Below are 23,434 nucleotides of genomic sequence, written 5' to 3'. Positions count from 1 at the left end.
GGCACTTTAAACCGGCACTACGAAACAGACTGAGAAACCAGACTAAGGGTTTCACCTGCAACCCGTTCCCTTTGTGCTGGATGAACGAACGTCTCTCCACATGCTCAGTTCTGAGAGATAAGTGTGTGTGAAAGCCGTCCTTCACCTATCTTGAAGGGAACACAAAGTTTCTTTTCAGTTGCCAACTCCACTCCATACATATATATGGGGAGGTACAAGCCCCAACTCTCTTTTACAGTGAAAACGGCAGGCACTTCTAACCGGCACTAGGAAACAGACTGAGAAACCAGAGTAAGGGTTTCTCCTGCAACCCGTTCCCTTTGTGCTGGATGAACGAACGTCTCTCCACATGCTCAGTTCTGAGAGATAAGTGTGTGTGAAAGCCGTCCTTCACCTAGCTTGAAGGGAACACAAAGTTTCTTTTCAGTTGCCAACTCCACTCCATACATATATATGGGGAGGTACAAGCTCCAACTCGGTTTTACAGTGAAAACGGCAGGCACTTCAAACCGGCACTAGGAAACAGACTGAGAAACCAGAGTAAGGGTTTCTCCTGCAACCCGTTCCCTTTGTGCTGGATGAACGAACGTCTCTCCACATGCTCAGTTCTGAGAGATAAGTGTGTGTGAAAGCCGTCCTTCACCTAGCTTGAAGGGAACACAAAGTTTCTTTTCAATTGCCAACTCCACTCCATACATATATATGCGGTGGTACAAGCTCCAACTCGGTTTGACAGTGAAAACGGCAGGCACTTCAAACCGGCACTACGAAACAGGCTGAGAAACCAGACTAAGGGTTTCTCCTGCAACCCGTTCCCTTTGTGCTGGATGAACGAACGTCTCTCCACATGCTCAGTTCTGAGAGATAAGTGTGTGTGAAAGCCGTCCTTCACCTAGCTTGAAGGGAACACAAAGTTTCTTTTCAGTTGCCAACTCCACTCCATACATATATATGGGGAGGTACAAGCTCCAACTCGGTTTTACAGTGAAAACGGCAGGCACTTCAAACCGGCACTAGGAAACAGACTGAGAAACCAGAGTAAGGGTTTCTCCTGCAACCCGTTCCCTTTGTGCTGGATGAACGAACGTCTCTCCTCATGCTCAGTTCAGAGAGATAAGTGTGTGTGAAAGCCGACCTTCACCTAGCTTGAAGGGAACACAAAGTTTCTTTTCAGTTGCCAACTCCACTCCATACATATATATGGGGAGGTCCAAGCTCCAACTCGGTTTTACAGTGAAAACGGCCGGCACTTCAAACCGGCACTAGGAAACAGACTGAGAAACCAGAGTAAGGGTTTCCCCTGCAACCCGTTCCCTTTGTGCTGGATGAACGAACGTCTCTACACATGCTCAGTTCTGAGAGATAAGTGTGTGTGAAAGCCGTCCTTCACCTAGCTTGAAGGGAACACAAAGTTTCTTTTCAGTTGCCAACTCCACTCCATACATATATATGGGGAGGTACAAGCTCCAACTCGGTTTTACAGTGTAAACGGCAGGCACTTCAAACCGGCACTAGGAAACAGACTGAGAATCCAGAGTAAGGGTTTCTCCTGCAAACCGTTCCCTTTGTGCTGTATGAGCGAACGTCTCTCCACATGCTCAGTTCTGAGAGATAAGTGTGTGTGAAAGCCGTCCTTCACCTAGCTTGAAGGGAACACAAAGTTTCTTTTCAGTTGTCAACTCCAATCCATACATATATATGGGGAGGTACAAGCTCCAACTCGGTTTTACAGTGAAAACGGCAGGCACTTCAAACCGGCACTAGGAAACAGACTGAGAAACCAGAGTAAGGGTTTCTCCTGCAACCCGTTCCCTTTGTGCTGGATGAACGAACCTCTTTCCACATGCTCAGTTCTGAGAGAAAAGTGTGTGTGAAAGCCGTCCTTCACCTAGCTTGAGGGGAACACAAAGTTTCTTTTCAGTTGCCAACTCCACTCCATACGTATATATGGGGAGGTACAAGCTCCAACTCGGTTTTACAGTGAAAACGGCAGGCACTTCAAACCGGCACTAGGAAACAGACTGAGAAACCAGAGTAAGGGTTTCTCCTGAAACCCGTTCCCTTTGTGCTGGATGAACGAACGTCTCTCCACATGCTCAGTTCTGAGAGATAAGTGTGTGTGAAAGCCGTCCTTCACCTAGCTTTAAGGGAACACAAAGTTTCTTTTCAGTTGCCAACTCCACTCCATACATATATATGGGGAGGTACAAGCTCCAACCCGGTTTTACAGTGAAAACGGCAGGCACTTCAAACCGGCACTAGGAAACAGACTGAGAAACCAGAGTAAGGGTTTCTCCTGAAACCCGTTCCCTTTGTGCTGGATGAACGAATGTCTCTCCACATGCTCAGTTCTGAGAGATAAGTGTGTGTGAAAGCCATCCTTCACCTAGCTTGAATGGAACACAAAGTTTCTTTTCAGTTGCCAAATCCACTCCATACATATATAAGGGGAGGTACAAGCTCCAACTCGTTTTTATAGTGAAAAGGGCAGGCACTTCAACCCGGCACTAGGAAACAGACTGAGAAACCAGAGAAAGGGTTTCTCCTGCAACCCGTTCCCTTTGTGCTGGATGAACGAACGTCTCTCCACATGCTCAGTTCTGAGAGATAAGTGTGTGTGAAAGCCGTCCTTCACCTAGCTTGAAGGGAACACAAAGTTTCTTTTCAGTTGCCAACTCCACTCCATACATATATATGGGGAGGTACAAGCTCCAACTCGGTTTTACAGTGTAAACGGCAGGCACTTCAAACCGGCACTAGGAAACAGACTGAGAAACCAGAGTAAGGGTTTCTCCTGCAACCCGTTCCCTTTGTGCTGGATGAACGAACGTCTCTCCACATGCTCAGTTCTGAGAGATAAGTGTGTGTGAAAGCCGTCCTTCACCTAGCTTGAAAGGAACACAAAGTTTCTTTTCAGTTGCCAACTCCACTCCATACATATTTATGGGGTGATACAAGCTCCAACTCGGTTTTACAGTGAAAACGGCAGGCACTTCAAACCGGCACTAGGACACAGACAGAGAAATCAGAGAAAGGGTTTCTCCTGCAACCCGTTCCCTTTGTGCTGGATGAACGAACGTCTCTCCACATGCTCAGTTCTGAGAGATAAGTGTGTGTGTAAGCCGTCCTTCACCTACCTTGAAGGGAACACAAAGTTTCTTTTCAGTTGCCAACTCCACTCCATACATATATATGGGGAAGTACAAGCTCCAACGCGGTTTTACAGTGAAAATGGCAAGCACTTCTATCCGGCACTCGGAAACAGACTGAGAAACCAGAGTAAGAGTTTCTCCTGCAACCCGTTCCCTTTGTGCTCTATGAACGAACGTCTCTCCACATGCTCAGTTCTGAGAGATAAGTGTGTGTGAAAGCCGTCCTTCACCTAGCTTGAAGTGAACACAAAGTTTCTTTTCAGTTGCCAACTCCACTCCATACATATATATGGGGAGGTACAAGCTCCAACTCGGTTTGACAGTGAAAACGGCAGGCACTTCAAACCGGCACTAGGAAACAGACTGAGAAACTAGAGTAAGGGTTTCTCCTGCAACCCGTTCCCTTTGTGCTGGATGAACGAACGTCTCTCCACATGCTCAGTTCTGAGAGATAAGTGTGTGTGAAAGCCGTCCTTCACCTAGCTTGAGGGGAACACAAAGTTTCTTTTCAGTTGCAATCTCCACTCCATACATATATATGGGGAGGTACAAGCTCCAACTCGGTTTTACAGTGAAAACGGCAGGCACTTCAAACCGGCACTAGGAAACACACTGAGAAACCAGAGTAAGGGTTTCTCCTGCAACCCGTTCCCTTTGTGCTGGATGAACGAACGTCTCTCCACATGCTCAGTTCTGAGAGATAAGTGTGTGTGAAAGCCGTCCTTCACCTAGCTTGAAGGGAACACAAAGTTTCTTTTCAGTTGCCAACTGCACTCCATACATATATATGGGGAGGTCCAAGCTCCAACTCGGTTTTACAGTGAAAACGGCAGGCACTTCAAACCGGAACTAGGAAACAGACTGAGAAACCAGAGTAAGGGTTTCTCCTGAAACCCGTTCCCTTTGTGCTGGATGAACGAACGTCTTTCCACATGCTCAGTTCTGAGAGATAAGTGTGTGTGAAACCCGTCCTTCACCTAGCTTGAAGGGAACACAAAGTTTCTTTTCAGTTGCCAACTCCACTCCATACATATATATGGGGAGGTACAAGCTCCAACTCGGTTTTACAGTGAAAACGGCAGGCACTTCAAACCGGCACTAGGAAACAGACTGAGAAACCAGAGAAAGGGTTTCTCTTGCAACCCGTTCCCTTTGTGCTGGCTGAACGAACGTCTCTCCACATGCTCAGTTCTGAGAGATAAGTGTGTGTGAAAGCCGTCCTTCACCTAGCTTGAAGGGAACACAAAGTTTCTTTTCAGTTGCCAACTCCACTCCATACATATATATGGGGAGGTACAAGCTCCAACTCGGTTTGACAGTGAAAACGGCAGGCACTTCAAACCGGCACTACGAAACAGACTGAGAAACCAGACTAAGGGTTTCTCCTGCAACCTGTTCCCTTTGTGCTGGTTGAACGAACGTCTCTCCACATGCTCAGTTCTGAGAGATAAGTGTGTGTGAAAGCCGTCCTTCACCTAGCTTTGAGTGAACACAAAGTTTCTTTTCAGTTGCCAACTCCACTCCATACATATATATGGGGAGGTACAAGCTCCAACTCGGTTTGACAGTGAAAACGGCAGGCACTTCAAACCGGCACTAGGAAACAGACTGAGAAACCAGAGTAAGGGTTTCTCCTGCAACCCGTTCCCTTTGTGCTGGATGAACGAACGTCTTTCCACATGCTCAGTTCTGAGAGATAAGTGTGTGTGAAAGCCGTCCTTCACCTAGCTTGAGGGGAACACAAAGTTTCTTTTCAGTTGCAATCTCGACTCCATACATATATATGGGGAGGTACAAGCTCCAACTCGGTTTGACAGTGAAAACGGCAGGCACTTCAAACCGGCACTAGGAAACAGACTGAGAAACCAGAGAAAGGGTTTCTCTTGCAACCCGTTCCCTTTGTGCTGGCTGAACGAACGTCTCTCCACATGCTCAGTTCTGAGAGATAAGTGTGTGTGAAAGCCGTCCTTCACCTAGCTTGAAGGGAACACAAAGTTTCTTTTCAGTTGCCAACTCCACTCCATACATATATATGGGGAGGTACAAGCTCCAACTCGGTTTTACAGTGTAAACGGCAGGCACTTCAAACCGGCACTAGGAAACAGACTGAGAATCCAGAGTAAGGGTTTCTCCTGCAAACCGTTCCCTTTGTGCTGTATGAGCGAACGTCTCTCCACATGCTCAGTTCTGAGAGATAAGTGTGTGTGAAAGCCGTCCTTCACCTAGCTTGAAGGGAACACAAAGTTTCTTTTCAGTTGTCAACTCCAATCCATACATATATATGGGGAGGTACAAGCTCCAACTCGGTTTTACAGTGAAAACGGCAGGCACTTCAAACCGGCACTAGGAAACAGACTGAGAAACCAGAGTAAGGGTTTCTCCTGCAACCCGTTCCCTTTGTGCTGGATGAACGAACCTCTTTCCACATGCTCAGTTCTGAGAGAAAAGTGTGTGTGAAAGCCGTCCTTCACCTAGCTTGAGGGGAACACAAAGTTTCTTTTCAGTTGCCAACTCCACTCCATACGTATATATGGGGAGGTACAAGCTCCAACTCGGTTTTACAGTGAAAACGGCAGGCACTTCAAACCGGCACTAGGAAACAGACTGAGAAACCAGAGTAAGGGTTTCTCCTGAAACCCGTTCCCTTTGTGCTGGATGAACGGACGTCTCTCCACATGCTCAGTTCTGAGAGATAAGTGTGTGTGAAAGCCGTCCTTCACCTAGCTTTAAGGGAACACAAAGTTTCTTTTCAGTTGCCAACTCCACTCCATACATATATATGGGGAGGTACAAGCTCCAACCCGGTTTTACAGTGAAAACGGCAGGCACTTCAAACCGGCACTAGGAAACAGACTGAGAAACCAGAGTAAGGGTTTCTCCTGAAACCCGTTCCCTTTGTGCTGGATGAACGAATGTCTCTCCACATGCTCATTTCTGAGAGATAAGTGTGTGTGAAAGCCATCCTTCACCTAGCTTGAATGGAACACAAAGTTTCTTTTCAGTTGCCAAATCCACTCCATACATATATAAGGGGAGGTACAAGCTCCAACTCGCTTTTATAGTGAAAACGGCAGGCACTTCAACCCGGCACTAGGAAACAGACTGAGAAACCGGAGAAAGGGTTTCTCCTGCAACCCGTTCCCTTTGTGCTGGATGAACGAACGTCTCTCCACATGCTCAGTTCTGAGAGATAAGTGTGTGTGAAAGCCGTCCTTCACCTAGCTTGAAGGGAACACAAAGTTTCTTTTCAGTTGCCAACTCCACTCCATACATATATATGGGGAGGTACAAGCTCCAACTCGGTTTTACAGTGTAAACGGCAGGCACTTCAAACCGGCACTAGGAAACAGACTGAGAAACCAGAGTAAGGGTTTCTCCTGCAACCCGTTCCCTTTGTGCTGGATGAACGAACGTCTCTCCACATGCTCAGTTCTGAGAGATAAGTGTGTGTGAAAGCCGTCCTTCACCTAGCTTGAAAGGAACACAAATTTTCTTTTCAGTTGCCAACTCCACTCCATACATATTTATGGGGTGATACAAGCTCCAACTCGGTTTTACAGTGAAAACGGCAGGCACTTCAAACCGGCACTAGGAAACAGACAGAGAAATCAGAGAAAGGGTTTCTCCTGCAACCCGTTCCCTTTGTGCTGGATGAACGAACGTCTCTCCACATGCTCAGTTCTGAGAGATAAGTGTGTGTGTAAGCCGTCCTTCACCTACCTTGAAGGGAACACAAAGTTTCTTTTCAGTTGCCAACTCCACTCCATACATATATATGGGGAAGTACAAGCTCCAACACGGTTTTACAGTGAAAATGGCAAGCACTTCTATCCGGCACTCGGAAACAGACTGAGAAACCAGAGTAAGAGTTTCTCCTGCAACCCGTTCCCTTTGTGCTCTATGAACGAACGTCTCTCCACATGCTCAGTTCTGAGAGATAAGTGTGTGTGAAAGCCGTCCTTCACCTATCTTGAAGTGAACACAAAGTTTCTTTTCAGTTGCCAACTCCACTCCATACATATATATGGGGAGGTACAAGCTCCAACTCGGTTTGACAGTGAAAACGGCAGGCACTTCAAACCGGCACTAGGAAACAGACTGAGAAACCAGAGTAAGGGTTTCTCCTGCAACCCGTTCCCTTTGTGCTGGATGAACGAACGTCTCTCCACATGCTCAGTTCTGAGAGATAAGTGTGTGTGAAAGCCGTCCTTCACCTAGCTTGAGGGGAACACAAAGTTTCTTTTCAGTTGCAATCTCCACTCCATACATATATATGGGGAGGTACAAGCTCCAACTCGGTTTTACAGTGAAAAAGGCAGGCACTTCAAACCGGCACTAGGAAACACACTGAGAAACCAGAGTAAGGGTTTCTCCTGCAACCCGTTCCCTTTGTGCTGGATGAACGAACGTCTCTCCACATGCTCAGTTCTGAGAGATAAGTGTGTGTGAAAGCCGTCCTTCACCTAGCTTGAAGGGAACACAAAGTTTCTTTTCAGTTGCCAAGTCCACTCCATACATATATATGCGGTGGTACAAGCTCCAACTTGGTTTGACAGTGAAAACGGCAGGCACTTTAAACCGGCACTACGAAACAGACTGAGAAACCAGACTAAGGGTTTCTCCTGCAACCCGTTCCCTTTGTGCTGGATGAACGAACGTCTCTCCACATGCTCAGTTCTGAGAGATAAGTGTGTGTGAAAGCCGTCCTTCACCTATCTTGAAGGGAACACAAAGTTTCTTTTCAGTTGCCAACTCCACTCCATACATATATATGGGGAGGTACAAGCCCCAACTCTCTTTTACAGTGAAAACGGCAGGCACTTCTAACCGGCACTAGGAAACAGACTGAGAAACCAGAGTAAGGGTTTCTCCTGCAACCCGTTCCCTTTGTGCTGGATGAACGAACGTCTCTCCACATGCTCAGTTCTGAGAGATAAGTGTGTGTGAAAGCCGTCCTTCACCTAGCTTGAAGGGAACACAAAGTTTCTTTTCAGTTGCCAACTCCACTCCATACATATATATGGGGAGGTACAAGCTCCAACTCGGTTTTACAGTGAAAACGGCAGGCACTTCAAACCGGCACTAGGAAACAGACTGAGAAACCAGAGTAAGGGTTTCTCCTGCAACCCGTTCCCTTTGTGCTGGATGAACGAACGTCTCTCCACATGCTCAGTTCTGAGAGATAAGTGTGTGTGAAAGCCGTCCTTCACCTAGCTTGAAGGGAACACAAAGTTTCTTTTCAATTGCCAACTCCACTCCATACATATATATGCGGTGGTACAAGCTCCAACTCGGTTTGACAGTGAAAACGGCAGGCACTTCAAACCGGCACTACGAAACAGGCTGAGAAACCAGACTAAGGGTTTCTCCTGCAACCCGTTCCCTTTGTGCTGGATGAACGAACGTCTCTCCACATGCTCAGTTCTGAGAGATAAGTGTGTGTGAAAGCCGTCCTTCACCTAGCTTGAAGGGAACACAAAGTTTCTTTTCAGTTGCCAACTCCACTCCATACATATATATGGGGAGGTACAAGCTCCAACTCGGTTTTACAGTGAAAACGGCAGGCACTTCAAACCGGCACTAGGAAACAGACTGAGAAACCAGAGTAAGGGTTTCTCCTGCAACCCGTTCCCTTTGTGCTGGATGAACGAACGTCTCTCCTCATGCTCAGTTCAGAGAGATAAGTGTGTGTGAAAGCCGACCTTCACCTAGCTTGAAGGGAACACAAAGTTTCTTTTCAGTTGCCAACTCCACTCCATACATATATATGGGGAGGTCCAAGCTCCAACTCGGTTTTACAGTGAAAACGGCCGGCACTTCAAACCGGCACTAGGAAACAGACTGAGAAACCAGAGTAAGGGTTTCCCCTGCAACCCGTTCCCTTTGTGCTGGATGAACGAACGTCTCTACACATGCTCAGTTCTGAGAGATAAGTGTGTGTGAAAGCCGTCCTTCACCTAGCTTGAAGGGAACACAAAGTTTCTTTTCAGTTGCCAACTCCACTCCATACATATATATGGGGAGGTACAAGCTCCAACTCGGTTTTACAGTGTAAACGGCAGGCACTTCAAACCGGCACTAGGAAACAGACTGAGAATCCAGAGTAAGGGTTTCTCCTGCAAACCGTTCCCTTTGTGCTGTATGAGCGAACGTCTCTCCACATGCTCAGTTCTGAGAGATAAGTGTGTGTGAAAGCCGTCCTTCACCTAGCTTGAAGGGAACACAAAGTTTCTTTTCAGTTGTCAACTCCAATCCATACATATATATGGGGAGGTACAAGCTCCAACTCGGTTTTACAGTGAAAACGGCAGGCACTTCAAACCGGCACTAGGAAACAGACTGAGAAACCAGAGTAAGGGTTTCTCCTGCAACCCGTTCCCTTTGTGCTGGATGAACGAAACTCTTTCCACATGCTCAGTTCTGAGAGAAAAGTGTGTGTGAAAGCCGTCCTTCACCTAGCTTGAGGGGAACACAAAGTTTCTTTTCAGTTGCCAACTCCACTCCATACGTATATATGGGGAGGTACAAGCTCCAACTCGGTTTTACAGTGAAAACGGCAGGCACTTCAAACCGGCACTAGGAAACAGACTGAGAAACCAGAGTAAGGGTTTCTCCTGAAACCCGTTCCCTTTGTGCTGGATGAACGAACGTCTCTCCACATGCTCAGTTCTGAGAGATAAGTGTGTGTGAAAGCCGTCCTTCACCTAGCTTTAAGGGAACACAAAGTTTCTTTTCAGTTGCCAACTCCACTCCATACATATATATGGGGAGGTACAAGCTCCAACCCGGTTTTACAGTGAAAACGGCAGGCACTTCAAACCGGCACTAGGAAACAGACTGAGAAACCAGAGTAAGGGTTTCTCCTGAAACCCGTTCCCTTTGTGCTGGATGAACGAACGTCTCTCCACATGCTCAGTTCTGAGAGATAAGTGTGTGTGAAAGCCATCCTTCACCTAGCTTGAATGGAACACAAAGTTTCTTTTCAGTTGCCAAATCCACTCCATACATATATAAGGGGAGGTACAAGCTCCAACTCGTTTTTATAGTGAAAACGGCAGGCACTTCAACCCGGCACTAGGAAACAGACTGAGAAACCAGAGAAAGGGTTTCTCCTGCAACCCGTTCCCTTTGTGCTGGATGAACGAACGTCTCTCCACATGCTCAGTTCTGAGAGATAAGTGTGTGTGAAAGCCGTCCTTCACCTAGCTTGAAGTGAACACAAAGTTTCTTTTCAGTTGCCAACTCCACTCCATACATATATATGGGGAGGTACAAGCTCCAACTCGGTTTGACAGTGAAAACGGCAGGCACTTCAAACCGGCACTACGAAACAGACTGAGAAACCAGAGTAAGGGTTTCTCCTGCAACCCGTTCCCTTTGTGCTGGATGAACGAACGTCTCTCCACATGCTCAGTTCTGAGAGATAAGTGTGTGTGAAAGCCGTCCTTCACCTAGCTTGAGGGGAACACAAAGTTTCTTTTCAGTTGCAATCTCCACTCCATACATATATATGGGGAGGTACAAGCTCCAACTCGGTTTTACAGTGAAAACGGCAGGCACTTCAAACCGGCACTAGGAAACACACTGAGAAACCAGAGTAAGGGTTTCTCCTGCAACCCGTTCCCTTTGTGCTGGATGAACGAACGTCTCTCCACATGCTCAGTTCTGAGAGATAAGTGTGTGTGAAAGCCGTCCTTCACCTAGCTTGAAGGGAACACAAAGTTTCTTTTCAGTTGCCAACTGCACTCCATACATATATATGGGGAGGTCCAAGCTCCAACTCGGTTTTACAGTGAAAACGGCAGGCACTTCAAACCGGAACTAGGAAACAGACTGAGAAACCAGAGTAAGGGTTTCTCCTGAAACCCGTTCCCTTTGTGCTGGATGAACGAACGTCTTTCCACATGCTCAGTTCTGAGAGATAAGTGTGTGTGAAACCCGTCCTTCACCTAGCTTGAAGGGAACACAAAGTTTCTTTTCAGTTGCCAACTCCACTCCATACATATATATGGGGAGGTACAAGCTCCAACTCGGTTTTACAGTGAAAACGGCAGGCACTTCAAACCGGCACTAGGAAACAGACTGAGAAACCAGAGAAAGGGTTTCTCTTGCAACCCGTTCCCTTTGTGCTGGCTGAACGAACGTCTCTCCACATGCTCAGTTCTGAGAGATAAGTGTGTGTGAAAGCCGTCCTTCACCTAGCTTGAAGGGAACACAAAGTTTCTTTTCAGTTGCCAACTCCACTCCATACATATATATGGGGAGGTACAAGCTCCAACTCGGTTTGACAGTGAAAACGGCAGGCACTTCAAACCGGCACTACGAAACAGACTGAGAAACCAGACTAAGGGTTTCTCCTGCAACCCGTTCCCTTTGTGCTGGATGAACGAACGTCTCTCCACATGCTCAGTTCTGAGAGATAAGTGTGTGTGAAAGCCGTCTTTCACCTAGCTTGAGGGGAACACAAAGTTTCTTTTCAGTTGCCAACTCCACTCCATACATATATATGGGGAGGTACAAGCCCCAACTCTGTTTTACAGTGAAAACGGCAGGCACTTCTAACCGGCACTAGGAAACAGACTGAGAAACCAGAGTAAGGGTTTCTCCTGCAACCCGTTCCCTTTGTGCTGGATGAACGAACGTCTCTCCACATGCTCAGTTCTGAGAGATAAGTGTGTGTGAAAGCCGTCCTTCACCTAGCTTGAAGGGAACACAAAGTTTCTTTTCAGTTGCCAACACCACTCCATACATATATATGCGGTGGTACAAGCTCCAACTCGGTTTGACAGTGAAAACGGCAGGCACTTCAAACCGGCACTACGAAACAGACTGAGAAACCAGACTAAGGGTTTTTCCTGCAACCCGTTCCCTTTGTGCTGGATGAACGAACGTCTCTCCACATGCTCAGTTCTGAGAGATAAGTGTGTGTGAAAGCCGTCCTTCACCTAGCTTGAAGGGAACACAAAGTTTCTTTTCAGTTGCCAACTCCACTCCATACATATATATGGGGAGGTACAAGCTCCAACTCGGTTTTACACTGAAAACGGCAGGCACTTCAAACCGGCACTAGGAAACAGACTGAGAAACCAGAGGAAGGGTTTCTCCTGCAACCCGTTCCCTTTGTGCTGGATGAACGAACGTCTCTCCACATGCTCAGTTCTGAGAGATAAGTGTGTGTGAAAGCCGTCCTTCACCTAGCTTGAAGGGAACACAAAGTTTCTTTTCAGTTGCCAACTCCACTCCATACATATATATGGGGAGGTACAAGCTCCAACTCGGTTTTACAGTGAAAACGGCAGGCACTTCAAACCGGCACTAGGAAACAGACTGAGAAACCAGAGTAAGGGTTTCTCCTGCAACCCGTTCCCTTTGTGCTGGATGAACGAACGTCTCTCCTCATGCTCAGTTCAGAGAGATAAGTGTGTGTGAAAGCCGACCTTCACCTAGCTTGAAGGGAACACAAAGTTTCTTTTCAGTTGCCAAATCCACTCCATACATATATATGGGGAGGTACAAGCTCCAACTCGGTTTTACAGTGAAAACGGCAGGCACTTCAAACCGGCACTAGGAAACAGACTGAGAAACCAGAGTAAGGGTTTCCCCTGCAACCCGTTCCCTTTGTGCTGGATGAACGAACGTCTCTCCACATGCTCAGTTCTGAGAGATAAGTGTGTGTGAAAGCCGTCCTTCACCTAGCTTGAAGGGAACACAAAGTTTCTTTTCAGTTGCCAACTCCACTCCATACATATATATGGGGAGGTACAAGCTCCAACTCGGTTTTACAGTGTAAACGGCAGGCACTTCAAACCGACACTAGAAAACAGACTGAGAAACCAGAGTAAGGGTTTCTCCTGCAATCCGTTCCCTTTGTGCTGGATGAGCGAACGTCTCTCCACAAGCTCAGTTCTGAGAGATAAGTGTGTGTGAAAGCCGTCCTTCACCTAGCTTGAAGGGAACACAAAGTTTCTTTTCAGTTGTCAACTCCACTCCATACATATATATGGGGAGGTACAAGCTCCAACTCGGTTTTACAGTGAAAACGGCAGGCACTTCAAACCGGCACTAGGAAACAGACTGAGAAACCAGAGTAAGGGTTTCTCCTGCAACCCGTTCCCTTTGTGCTGGATGAACGAACGTCTCTCCTCATGCTCAGTTCAGAGAGATAAGAGTGTGTGAAAGCCGACCTTCACCTAGCTTGAAGGGAACACAAAGTTTCTTTTCAGTTGCCAAATCCACTCCATACATATATATGGGGAAGTCCAAGCTCCAACTCGGTTTTACAGTGAAAACGGCAGGCACTTCAAACCGGCACTAGGAAACAGACTGAGAAACCAGAGTAAGGGTTTCCCCTGCAACCCGTTCCCTTTGTGCTGGATGAACGAACGTCTCTCCACATGCTCAGTTCTGAGAGATAAGTGTGTGTGAAAGCCGTCCTTCACCTAGCTTGAAGGGAACACAAAGTTTCTTTTCAGTTGCCAACTCCACTCCATACATATATATGGGGAGGTACAAGCTCCAACTCGGTTTTACAGTGTAAACGGCAGGCACTTCAAACCGACACTAGAAAACAGACTGAGAAACCAGAGTAAGGGTTTCTCCTGCAATCCGTTCCCTTTGTGCTGGATGAGCGAACGTCTCTCCACAAGCTCAGTTCTGAGAGATAAGTGTGTGTGAAAGCCGTCCTTCACCTAGCTTGAAGGGAACACAAAGTTTCTTTTCAGTTGTCAACTCCACTCCATACATATATATGGGGAGGTACAAGCTCCAACTCGGTTTTACAGTGAAAACGGCAGGCACTTCAAACCGGCACTAGGAAACAGACTGAGAAACCAGAGTAAGGGTTTCTCCTGCAACCCGTTCCCTTTGTGCTGGATGAACGAACGTCTCTCCTCATGCTCAGTTCAGAGAGATAAGAGTGTGTGAAAGCCGACCTTCACCTAGCTTGAAGGGAACACAAAGTTTCTTTTCAGTTGCCAAATCCACTCCATACATATATATGGGGAAGTCCAAGCTCCAACTCGGTTTTACAGTGAAAACGGCAGGAACTTCAAACCGGCACTAGGAAACAGACTGAGAAACCAGAGTAAGGGTTTCCCCTGCAACCCGTTCCCTTTGTGCTGGATGAACGAACGTCTCTCCACATGCTCAGTTCTGAGAGATAAGTGTGTGTGAAAGCCGTCCTTCACCTAGCTTGAAGGGAACACAAAGTTTCTTTTCAGTTGCCAACTCCACTCCATACATATATATGGGGAGGTACAAGCTCCAACTCGGTTTTACAGTGTAAACGGCAGGCACTTCAAACCGGCACTAGAAAACACACTGAGAAACCAGAGTAAGGGTTTCTCCTGCAAACCGTTCCCTTTGTGCTGGATGAGCGAACGTCTCTCCACATGCTCAGTTCTGAGAGATAAGTGTGTGTGAAAGCCGTCCTTCACCTAGCTTGAAGGGAACACAAAGTTTCTTTTCAGTTGTCAACTCCACTCCATACATATATATGGGGAGGTACAAGCTCCAACTCGGTTTTACAGTGAAAACGGCAGGCACTTCAAACCGGCACTAGGAAACAGACTGAGAAACCAGAATAAGGGTTTCTCCTGCAACCCGTTCCCTTTGTGCTGGATGAACGAACGTCTTTCCACATGCTCAGTTCTGAGAGATAAGTGTGTGTGAAAGCCGTCCTTCACCTAGCTTGAGGGGAACACAAAGTTTCTTTTCAGTTGCAATCTCGACTCCATACATATATATGGGGAGGTACAAGCTCCAACTCGGTTTTACAGTGAAAACGGCAGGCACTTCAAACCGGCACTAGGAAACACACTGAGAAACCAGAGTAAGGGTTTCTCCTGCAACCCGTTCCCTTTGTGCTGGATGAACGAACGTCTCTCCACATGCTCAGTTCTGAGAGATAAGTGTGTGTGAAAGCCGTCGTTCACCTAGCTTGAAGGGAACACAAAGTTTCTTTTCAGTTGCCAACTGCACTCCATACATATATATGGGGAGGTCCAAGCTCCAACTCGGTTTTACGGTGAAAACGGCAGGCACTTCAAACCGGAACTAGGAAACAGACTGGGAAACCAGAGTAAGGGTTTCTCCTGAAACCCGTTCCCTTTGTGCTGGATGAAGGAACGTCTTTCCACATGCTCAGTTCTGAGAGATAAGTGTGTGTGAAAGCCGTCCTTCACCTAGCTTGAAGGGAACACAAAGTTTCTTTTCAGTTGCCAACTCCACTCCATACATATATATGGGGAGGTACAAGCTCCAACTCGGTTTTACAGTGAAAACGGCAGGCACTTCAAACCGGCACTAGGAAACAGACTGAGAAACCAGAGAAAGGGTTTCTCTTGCAACCCGTTCCCTTTGTGCTGGCTGAACGAACGTCTCTCCACATGCTCAGTTCTGAGAGATAAGTGTGTGTGAAAGCCGTCCTTCACCTAGCTTGAAGGGAACACAAAGTTTCTTTTCAGTTGCCAACTCCACTCCATACATATATATGGGGAGGTACAAGCCCCAACTCTCTTTTACAGTGAAAACGGCAGGCACTTCAAACCGGCACTATGAAACAGACTGAGAAACCAGACTAAGGGTTTCTCCTGCAACCCGTTCCCTTTGTGCTGGATGAACGAACGTCTCTCCACATGCTCAGTTCTGAGAGATAAGTGTGTGTGAAAGCCGTCTTTCACCTAGCTTGAGGGGAACACAAAGTTTCTTTTCAGTTGCCAACTCCACTCCATACATATATATGGGGAGGTACAAGCCCCAACTCTGTTTTACAGTGAAAACGGCAGGCACTTCTAACCGGCACTAGGAAACAGACTGAGAAACCAGAGTAAGGGTTTCTCCTGCAACCCGTTCCCTTTGTGCTGGATGAACGAACGTCTCTCCACATGCTCAGTTCTGAGAGATAAGTGTGTGTGAAAGCCGTCCTTCACCTAGCTTGAAGGGAACACAAAGTTTCTTTTCAGTTGCCAACACCACTCCATACATATATATGCGGTGGTACAAGCTCCAACTCGGTTTGACAGTGAAAACGGCAGGCACTTCAAACCGGCACTACGAAACAGACTGAGAAACCAGACTAAGGGTTTTTCCTGCAACCCGTTCCCTTTGTGCTGGATGAACGAACGTCTCTCCACATGCTCAGTTCTGAGAGATAAGTGTGTGTGAAAGCCGTCCTTCACCTAGCTTGAAGGGAACACAAAGTTTCTTTTCAGTTGCCAACTCCACTCCATACATATATATGGGGAGGTACAAGCCCCAACTCTGTTTTACAGTGAAAACGGCAGGCACTTCTAACCGGCACTAGGAAACAGACTGAGAAACCAGAGTAAGGGTTTCTCCTGCAACCCGTTCCCTTTGTGCTGGATGAACGAACGTCTCTCCACATGCTCAGTTCTGAGAGATAAGTGTGTGTGAAAACCGTCCTTCACCTAGCTTGAAGGGAACACAAAGTTTCTTTTCAGTTGCCAACTCCACTCCATACATATATATGGGGAGGTACAAGCTCCAACTCGGTTTTACAGTGAAAACGGCAGGCACTTCAAACCGGCACTAGGAAACAGACTGAGAAACCAGAGTAAGGGTTTCTCCTGCAACCCGTTCCCTTTGTGCTGGATGAACGAACGTCTCTCCACATGCTCAGTTCTGAGAGATAAGTGTGTGTGAAAGCCGTCCTTCACCTAGCTTGAAGGGAACACAAAGTTTCTTTTCAGTTGCCAACTCCACTCCATACATATATATGGGGAGGTACAAGCTCCAACTCGGTTTTACAGTGAAAACGGCAGGCACTTCAAACCGGCACTAGGAAACAGACTGAGAAACCAGAGTAAGGGTTTCTCCTGCAACCCGTTCCCTTTGTGCTGGATGAACGAACGTCTCTCCTCATGCTCAGTTCAGAGAGATAAGTGTGTGTGAAAGCCGACCTTCACCTAGCTTGAAGGGAACACAAAGTTTCTTTTCAGTTGCCAAATCCACTCCATACATATATATGGGGAAGTCCAAGCTCCAACTCGGTTTTACAGTGAAAACGGCAGGAACTTCAAACCGGCACTAGGAAACAGACTGAGAAACCAGAGTAAGGGTTTCCCCTGCAACCCGTTCCCTTTGTGCTGGATGAACGAACGTCTCTCCACATGCTCAGTTCTGAGAGATAAGTGTGTGTGAAAGCCGTCCTTCACCTAGCTTGAAGGGAACACAAAGTTTCTTTTCAGTTGCCAACTCCACTCCATACATATATATGGGGAGGTACAAGCTCCAACTCGGTTTTACAGTGTAAACGGCAGGCACTTCAAACCGGCACTAGAAAACACACTGAGAAACCAGAGTAAGGGTTTCTCCTGCAAACCGTTCCCTTTGTGCTGGATGAGCGAACGTCTCTCCACATGCTCAGTTCTGAGAGATAAGTGTGTGTGAAAGCCGTCCTTCACCTAGCTTGAAGGGAACACAAAGTTTCTTTTCAGTTGTCAACTCCACTCCATACATATATATGGGGAGGTACAAGCTCCAACTCGGTTTTACAGTGAAAACGGCAGGCACTTCAAACCGGCACTAGGAAACAGACTGAGAAACCAGAATAAGGGTTTCTCCTGCAACCCGTTCCCTTTGTGCTGGATGAACGAACGTCTTTCCACATGCTCAGTTCTGAGAGATAAGTGTGTGTGAAAGCCGTCCTTCACCTAGCTTGAGGGGAACACAAAGTTTCTTTTCAGTTGCAATCTCGACTCCATACATATATATGGGGAGGTACAAGCTCCAACTCGGTTTTACAGTGAAAACGGCAGGCACTTCAAACCGGCACTAGGAAACACACTGAGAAACCAGAGTAAGGGTTTCTCCTGCAACCCGTTCCCTTTGTGCTGGATGAACGAACGTCTCTCCACATGCTCAGTTCTGAGAGATAAGTGTGTGTGAAAGCCGTCGTTCACCTAGCTTGAAGGGAACACAAAGTTTCTTTTCAGTTGCCAACTGCACTCCATACATATATATGGGGAGGTCCAAGCTCCAACTCGGTTTTACGGTGAAAACGGCAGGCACTTCAAACCGGAACTAGGAAACAGACTGGGAAACCAGAGTAAGGGTTTCTCCTGAAACCCGTTCCCTTTGTGCTGGATGAAGGAACGTCTTTCCACATGCTCAGTTCTGAGAGATAAGTGTGTGTGAAAGCCGTCCTTCACCTAGCTTGAAGGGAACACAAAGTTTCTTTTCAGTTGCCAACTCCACTCCATACATATATATGGGGAGGTACAAGCTCCAACTCGGTTTTACAGTGAAAACGGCAGGCACTTCAAACCGGCACTAGGAAACAGACTGAGAAACCAGAGAAAGGGTTTCTCTTGCAACCCGTTCCCTTTGTGCTGGCTGAACGAACGTCTCTCCACATGCTCAGTTCTGAGAGATAAGTGTGTGTGAAAGCCGTCCTTCACCTAGCTTGAAGGGAACACAAAGTTTCTTTTCAGTTGCCAACTCCACTCCATACATATATATGGGGAGGTACAAGCCCCAACTCTCTTTTACAGTGAAAACGGCAGGCACTTCAAACCGGCACTATGAAACAGACTGAGAAACCAGACTAAGGGTTTCTCCTGCAACCCGTTCCCTTTGTGCTGGATGAACGAACGTCTCTCCACATGCTCAGTTCTGAGAGATAAGTGTGTGTGAAAGCCGTCTTTCACCTAGCTTGAGGGGAACACAAAGTTTCTTTTCAGTTGCCAACTCCACTCCATACATATATATGGGGAGGTACAAGCCCCAACTCTGTTTTACAGTGAAAACGGCAGGCACTTCTAACCGGCACTAGGAAACAGACTGAGAAACCAGAGTAAGGGTTTCTCCTGCAACCCGTTCCCTTTGTGCTGGATGAACGAACGTCTCTCCACATGCTCAGTTCTGAGAGATAAGTGTGTGTGAAAGCCGTCCTTCACCTAGCTTGAAGGGAACACAAAGTTTCTTTTCAGTTGCCAACACCACTCCATACATATATATGCGGTGGTACAAGCTCCAACTCGGTTTGACAGTGAAAACGGCAGGCACTTCAAACCGGCACTACGAAACAGACTGAGAAACCAGACTAAGGGTTTTTCCTGCAACCCGTTCCCTTTGTGCTGGATGAACGAACGTCTCTCCACATGCTCAGTTCTGAGAGATAAGTGTGTGTGAAAGCCGTCCTTCACCTAGCTTGAAGGGAACACAAAGTTTCTTTTCAGTTGCCAACTCCACTCCATACATATATATGGGGAGGTACAAGCCCCAACTCTGTTTTACAGTGAAAACGGCAGGCACTTCTAACCGGCACTAGGAAACAGACTGAGAAACCAGAGTAAGGGTTTCTCCTGCAACCCGTTCCCTTTGTGCTGGATGAACGAACGTCTCTCCACATGCTCAGTTCTGAGAGATAAGTGTGTGTGAAAACCGTCCTTCACCTAGCTTGAAGGGAACACAAAGTTTCTTTTCAGTTGCCAACTCCACTCCATACATATATATGGGGAGGTACAAGCTCCAACTCGGTTTTACAGTGAAAACGGCAGGCACTTCAAACCGGCACTAGGAAACAGACTGAGAAACCAGAGTAAGGGTTTCTCCTGCAACCCGTTCCCTTTGTGCTGGATGAACGAACGTCTCTCCACATGCTCAGTTCTGAGAGATAAGTGTGTGTGAAAGCCGTCCTTCACCTAGCTTGAAGGGAACACAAAGTTTCTTTTCAGTTGCCAACTCCACTCCATACATATATATGGGGAGGTACAAGCTCCAACTCGGTTTTACAGTGAAAACGGCAGGCACTTCAAACCGGCACTAGGAAACAGACTGAGAAACCAGAGTAAGGGTTTCTCCTGCAACCCGTTCCCTTTGTGCTGGATGAACGAACGTCTCTCCTCATGCTCAGTTCAGAGAGATAAGTGTGTGTGAAAGCCGACCTTCACCTAGCTTGAAGGGAACACAAAGTTTCTTTTCAGTTGCCAAATCCACTCCATACATATATATGGGGAAGTCCAAGCTCCAACTCGGTTTTACAGTGAAAACGGCAGGCACTTCAAACCGGCACTAGGAAACAGACTGAGAAACCAGAGTAAGGGTTTCCCCTGCAATCCGTTCCCTTTGTGCTGGATGAGCGAACGTCTCTCCACATGCTCAGTTCTGAGAGATAAGTGTGTGTGAAAGCCGTCCTTCACCTAGCTTGAAGGGAACACAAAGTTTCTTTTCAGTTGCCAACTCCACTCCATACATATATATGGGGAGGTACAAGCTCCAACTCGGTTTTACAGTGTAAACGGCAGGCACTTCAAACCGGCACTAGAAAACAGACTGAGAAACCAGAGTAAGGGTTTCTCCTGCAAACCGTTCCCTTTGTGCTGGATGAGCGAACGTCTCTTCACATGCTCAGTTCTGAGAGATAAGTGTGTGTGAAAGCCGTCGTTCACCTAGCTTGAAGGGAACACAAAGTTTCTTTTCAGTTGCCAACTCCACTCCATACATATATATGGGGAGGTCCAAGCTCCAACTCGGTTTTACAGTGAAAACGGCAGGCACTTCAAACCGGAACTAGGAAACAGACTGGGAAACCAGAGTAAGGGTTTCTCCTGAAACCCGTTCCCTTTGTGCTGGATGAACGAACGTCTTTCCACATGCTCAGTTCTGAGAGATAAGTGTGTGCGAAAGCCGTCCTTCACCTAGCTTGAAGGGAACACAAAGTTTCTTTTCAGTTGCCAACTCCACTCCATACATATATATGGGGAGGTACAAGCTCCAACTCGGTTTTACAGTGAAAACGGCAGGCACTTCAAACCGGCACTAGGAAACAGACTGAGAAACCAGAGAAAGGGTTTCTCTTGCAACCCGTTCCCTTTGTGCTGGCTGAACGATCGTCTCTCCACATGCTCAGTTCTGAGAGATAAGTGTGTGTGAAAGCCGTCCTTCACCTAGCTTGAAGGGAACACAAAGTTTCTTTTCAGTTGCCAACTCCACTCCATACATATATATGGGGAGGTACAAGCTCCAACTCGGTTTGACAGTGAAAACGGCAGGCACTTCAAACCGGCACTACGAAACAGACTGAGAAACCAGACTAAGGGTTTCTCCTGCAACCCGTTCCCTTTGTGCTGGATGAACGAACGTCTCTCCACATGCTCAGTTCTGAGAGATATGTGTGTGTGAAAGCCGTCTTTCACCTAGCTTGAGGGGAACACAAAGTTTCTTTTCAGTTGCCAACTCCACTCCATACATATATATGGGGAGGTACAAGCCCCAACTCTGTTTTACAGTGAAAACGGCAGGCACTTCTAACCGGCACTAGGAAACAGACTGAGAAACCAGAGTAAGGGTTTCTCCTGCAACCCGTTCCCTTTGTGCTGGATGAACGAACGTCTCTCCACATGCTCAGTTCTGAGAGATAAGTGTGTGTGAAAGCCGTCCTTCACCTAGCTTGAAGGGAACACAAAGTTTCTTTTCAGTTGCCAACACCACTCCATACATATATATGCGGTGGTACAAGCTCCAACTCGGTTTGACAGTGAAAACGGCAGGCACTTCAAACCGGCACTACGAAACAGACTGAGAAACCAGACTAAGGGTTTTTCCTGCAACCCGTTCCCTTTGTGCTGGATGAACGAACGTCCCTCCACATGCTCAGTTCTGAGAGATAAGTGTGTGTGAAAGCCGTCCTTCACCTAGCTTGAGGGGAACACAAAGTTTCTTTTCAGTTGCAATCTCGACTCCATACATATATATGGGGAGGTACAAGCTCCAACTCGGTTTTACAGTGAAAACGGCAGGCACTTCAAACCGGCACTAGGAAACACACTGAGAAACCAGAGTAAGGGTTTCTCCTGCAACCCGTTCCCTTTGTGCTGGATGAACGAACGTCTCTCCACATGCTCAGTTCTGAGAGATAAGTGTGTGTGAAAGCCGTCGTTCACCTAGCTTGAAGGGAACACAAAGTTTCTTTTCAGTTGCCAACTGCACTCCATACATATATATGGGGAGGTCCAAGCTCCAACTCGGTTTTACGGTGAAAACGGCAGGCACTTCAAACCGGAACTAGGAAACAGACTGGGAAACCAGAGTAAGGGTTTCTCCTGAAACCCGTTCCCTTTGTGCTGGATGAAGGAACGTCTTTCCACATGCTCAGTTCTGAGAGATAAGTGTGTGTGAAAGCCGTCCTTCACCTAGCTTGAAGGGAACACAAAGTTTCTTTTCAGTTGCCAACTCCACTCCATACATATATATGGGGAGGTACAAGCTCCAACTCGGTTTTACAGTGAAAACGGCAGGCACTTCAAACCGGCACTAGGAAACAGACTGAGAAACCAGAGAAAGGGTTTCTCTTGCAACCCGTTCCCTTTGTGCTGGCTGAACGAACGTCTCTCCACATGCTCAGTTCTGAGAGATAAGTGTGTGTGAAAGCCGTCCTTCACCTAGCTTGAAGGGAACACAAAGTTTCTTTTCAGTTGCCAACTCCACTCCATACATATATATGGGGAGGTACAAGCCCCAACTCTCTTTTACAGTGAAAACGGCAGGCACTTCAAACCGGCACTATGAAACAGACTGAGAAACCAGACTAAGGGTTTCTCCTGCAACCCGTTCCCTTTGTGCTGGATGAACGAACGTCTCTCCACATGCTCAGTTCTGAGAGATAAGTGTGTGTGAAAGCCGTCCTTCACCTAGCTTGAGGGGAACACAAAGTTTCTTTTCAGTTGCCAACTCCACTCCATACATATATATGGGGAGGTACAAGCCCCAACTCTGTTTTACAGTGAAAACGGCAGGCACTTCTAACCGGCACTAGGAAACAGACTGAGAAACCAGAGTAAGGGTTTCTCCTGCAACCCGTTCCCTTTGTGCTGGATGAACGAACGTCTCTCCACATGCTCAGTTCTGAGAGATAAGTGTGTGTGAAAGCCGTCCTTCACCTAGCTTGAAGGGAACACAAAGTTTCTTTTCAGTTGCCAACACCACTCCATACATATATATGCGGTGGTACAAGCTCCAACTCGGTTTGACAGTGAAAACGGCAGGCACTTCAAACCGGCACTACGAAACAGACTGAGAAACCAGACTAAGGGTTTTTCCTGCAACCCGTTCCCTTTGTGCTGGATGAACGAACGTCTCTCCACATGCTCAGTTCTGAGAGATAAGTGTGTGTGAAAGCCGTCCTTCACCTAGCTTGAAGGGAACACAAAGTTTCTTTTCAGTTGCCAACTCCACTCCATACATATATATGGGGAGGTACAAGCCCCAACTCTGTTTTACAGTGAAAACGGCAGGCACTTCTAACCGGCACTAGGAAACAG

The 23,434-nt window shown here is 47.1% G+C and overlaps 1 long non-coding RNA gene across 1 annotated transcript in view; it reads right to left on the bottom strand.

Annotated features, from left to right (window-relative positions):
* Positions 1–23,434, bottom strand: part of LOC140690323 (uncharacterized) — a 1,184,725-nt gene that overhangs the window by 746,805 nt on the left and 414,486 nt on the right. The gene's annotated exons all lie outside the window — the stretch shown is intronic.

This window comes from Vicugna pacos, chromosome 30 (genome assembly GCF_048564905.1).
Source record: "Vicugna pacos chromosome 30, VicPac4, whole genome shotgun sequence".
NCBI classification, from domain to species: Eukaryota; Metazoa; Chordata; class Mammalia; order Artiodactyla; family Camelidae; genus Vicugna; species Vicugna pacos.
This window is presented reverse-complemented; position numbering and strand designations above follow the sequence as displayed.